Source organism: Penaeus vannamei, chromosome 7 (genome assembly GCF_042767895.1).
Source record: "Penaeus vannamei isolate JL-2024 chromosome 7, ASM4276789v1, whole genome shotgun sequence".
In the NCBI taxonomy this organism is placed as follows: Eukaryota; Metazoa; Arthropoda; class Malacostraca; order Decapoda; family Penaeidae; genus Penaeus; species Penaeus vannamei.
In genome coordinates, this window is record NC_091555.1 from 47,309,588 (window position 1) to 47,313,533 (window position 3,946).

Here is a 3,946-nt window from a genome sequence, read left to right on the forward strand (position 1 = left end):
AAAACGCTAAATAATGGATTTCCTCCTTTTGCATATAGATACTTACACACACACACATACACAACCCAAGAACTCCTGAAGGCTTTTATGAACTCCTGAAGGCTTTTGAGAACTCCTGGAGCCTTTTGAGAACTCCTGAAGCCTTTTGAGAACTCCTGAAGGCTTTTGAGAACTCCTGAAGGCTTTTGAGAACTCCTGAAGGCTTTTGAGAACTCCTGAAGGCTTTTGAGAACTCCTGAATCCTTTTGAGAACTCCTTAAGCCTTTTGAGAAGTCCTGAAGGCTTTTGAGAACTCCTGAAGCCTTTTGAGAACTCCTGAAGCCTTTTGAGATCTCCTGAAGCCTTTTGAGAACTCCTGAAGCCTTTTGAGAACTCCTGAAGCCTTTTGAGAACTCCTGAAGCCTTTTGAGAACTCCTGAAGCCTTTTGAGAACTCCTGAAGCCTTTTGAGAACTCCTGAAGCCTTTTGAGAACTCCTGAAGCCTTTTGAGAATTCCTGAAGCCTTTTGAGAATTCCTGAAGCCTTTTGAGAACTCCTGAAGCCTTTTGAGAACTCTTGAAGGCTTTTGAGAACTCTTGAAGGCTTTTGAGAACTCTTGAAGGCTTTTGAGAACTCCTGAAGCCTTTTGAGAATTCCTGAAGCCTTTTGAGAATTCCTGAAGCCTTTTGAGAACTCCTGAAGCCTTTTGAGAATTCCTGAAGCCTTTTGAGAATTCCTGAAGCCTTTTGAGAACTCCTGAAGCCTTCTGAGAACTCCTGAAGCCTTTTGAGAACTCCTGAAGCCTTTTGAGAACTCCTGAAGCCTTTTGAGAATTCCTGAAGCCTTTTGAGAATTCCTGAAGCCTTTTGAGAACTCCTGAAGCCTTTTGAGAATTCCTGAAGCCTTTTGAGAACTCCTGAAGCATTTGAGAACTCCTGAAGCCTTTTGAGAACTCCTGAAGCCTTTTGAGAACTCCTGAAGCCTTTTGAGATCTCCTGAAGCCTTTTGAGATCTCCTGAAGCCTTTTGAGAACTCCTGAAGCCTTTTGAGATCTCCTGAAGCCTTTTGAGAACTCCTGAAGCCTTTTGAGATCTCCTGAAGCCTTTTGAGAACTCCTGAAGCCTTTTGAGAAGTCCTGAAGCCTTTTGAGAACTCCTGAAGGCTTTTGAGAACTCCTGAAGGCTTTTGAGAACTCCTGAAGCCTTTTTGAGAAGTCCTGAAGCCTTTTGAGAACTCCTGAAGCCTTTTGAGAACTCCTGAAGCCTTTTGAGAACTCCTGAAGCCTTTTATGAACTCCTGAAGCCTTTTGAGAACTCCTGAAGCCTTTTGAGAACTCCTGAAGCTTTTTGAGAACTCCTGAAGCCTTTTGAGAACTCCTGAAGCCTTTTGAGAACTCCTGAAGCCTTTTGAGAACTCCTGAAGCCTTCGGAGAAATGCCTCGGCGGTAAAGGATTTGCTGTGCTGGATCACACGTTATGATTCCTCGTCCTTCTTGTCAAATGGGAAGGTTTAATGGGATGGAAAACGCTAAATAATGGATTTCCTCCTTTTGCATATAGATACTTACACACACACACATACACAACCCAAGAAAAATAAACTTTATTTGCCTCTCTCATATCTCAAAAAAAAAGAAAAAAAAAGGTTCATACCGTGCACATAAACTTCATTTGCCTCTCTCATATCTCCAGCAAAAAAAGGAAAAAAAAAAAAGTTTCATACCGTGCACTTCCTTCCAAAAAAGCCGACGCACCGGCTGCTTTCCTCACGCCGGTGTCGCTCAGATATACATTCCGCCTTTCCCCTCGCCAAACAAAAGGAGGCGAGCGGGGGAGCGAGACCTCAGAGACACAGACCAAGGGCGGGTTATGTCTCTCAGGCTCAGCTTCGGGATCAGGGGGCTTGGTCTTTGCGCCTCCTGAGGGAAAAGGGCTTCGGAGGGGGAGCTCGGACGCGGGTCTCACGCGTCGAAACCGTCACGGGCTTATTATACAAGCGCTCTTTGCCGTCGCTTCGTCAGCACGCAAAAACACGTACTTATATATTCATATCTATATCTATCTATCTATATATGTATATATATATATCAATATATATATATATATATACACACACATATATATATGTATATATACACATATAACATATACTCACACACACACATATATATATATGTATATATACACATATAACATATACTCACACACACAGACATATATATACATATATATATGTTTGCTGTTTATTATGGCTATTTGTATTTGAACTTTACACAGAAACCTACGGCTGCTCGCCATGAATTTATGGCAACGCACCACAGCCTAATATTTCCCCGCAAGTCCAAAGGTCCGCCATATTGTCCCGAGGCCATTTTCACGACGACCGAGTCCGCATATTCACTCAAGGATCCGGCGTTCTGAAACAATCATCAGCGAGAGAGAAAAAAAAGGGACAATATCATTGTTCCAGTAATTTTCCCGGGCGATGAACAACAATAGGAGGAAATGTTGGAACGAACACGGCGTGAAACCCTCTAATATGCAAGCGACCGGCGCGCGTGAACTCGCTCGACTCAATTCGATATTTGTTTTAGAATCAAGGGACATCGAATTTATCTCGAGAGTCCACTCCGAAGGCCGCGCTGGACGAGGGGGTGGCATTTCTCCCTCTTTCTGGTCTTACGTTTCATACAGTAGCGTTATAACAATCTAAAAGGATGATAAAATAATAACGATGGGTGTTATAGGCATTTCTCCCTCTTCCTGGCCTTACGTTTCATACAGTAGCGTTATAACAACCTAAAAGGATGATAAAATAATAACGATGGGTGTTACAACAACGTAAAAACTGTTCTTCGACCTGATGAAAGAAACCGGAGATACCTTTCCAATTCGTCTTTTCTTAAGGCTTATCACATTCTTCGTGATGTATGCATATGAACAGAACCTTGGATGCCTCACTCAATATTTTGGAGGTATGATTTAAATAATAGGGGAGGTCACCCCGGGGGATACTGGGGAGTACCCGGACTTATTTTTTTCACTGGTACTCATTTCTGACTAATTCTGGAGAGGGACACTGTGCTTCCCGGTTGAATCTATTCTGCTGATGCCCTCAAAATTGTTGCAGAAACCATTATGGCTTTTCCAAGTCTTGTGGAAGACGTCTAGCTGTTGAAAGGGTTTATCCTTTTCTCAGGATAAGCAACTTGGATAAGCACACACTGTGTAGGTAGGATAATATACAATAATGCTGCATTACACCTAGGGCGTCGAGATAAAAGCACAGGATAAGCAGCGATAGTCTGGCTCAGTGAGACTTACTACCGGAACACTCACCGTCTTGGAGCTAAATAGCGTGATTATCTATCTAATAATCTGGCTTATGAGCGCAGCAATGTGAAGGTGACATCTGAATCAGTAAGAATTGAGCAAGAAACTTCCTGTGCCATTAATTATCGTCGAGTTTCCAAACTCAAGTATCAGAAACAACACACTGACATGTTTGTTGCTCGTATCCTCTCTAAACCCACATTATATTGTCCCATCACGTTAATTAATTTCACAGCATTATAAGAAAAGGGCGTGTGATGAATTCATGCTCAGAGGAGCGGACATACCTGTCGGCGAAGATGGCGAACACAGGTGAGGCGAAGAAGTGGGAGGCAGAAGGAAAGGGCGAATATCTGGTTTGAAGGGGAATCGCTGCCTCAGACGCTATCTTCAACACCTCAACAACAACTTCAACAACTCCTCACAGTAGAACATGAAGGCTACCGCTATATTATGTTTATATATATATATATATATATATATATATATATATATATATATATATATATATATATATATATATATATATATATATATATATATATATATATATATATATATATATATATATATATATATATATATATATATATATATATATATATATATATATATATATATATATATATATATAT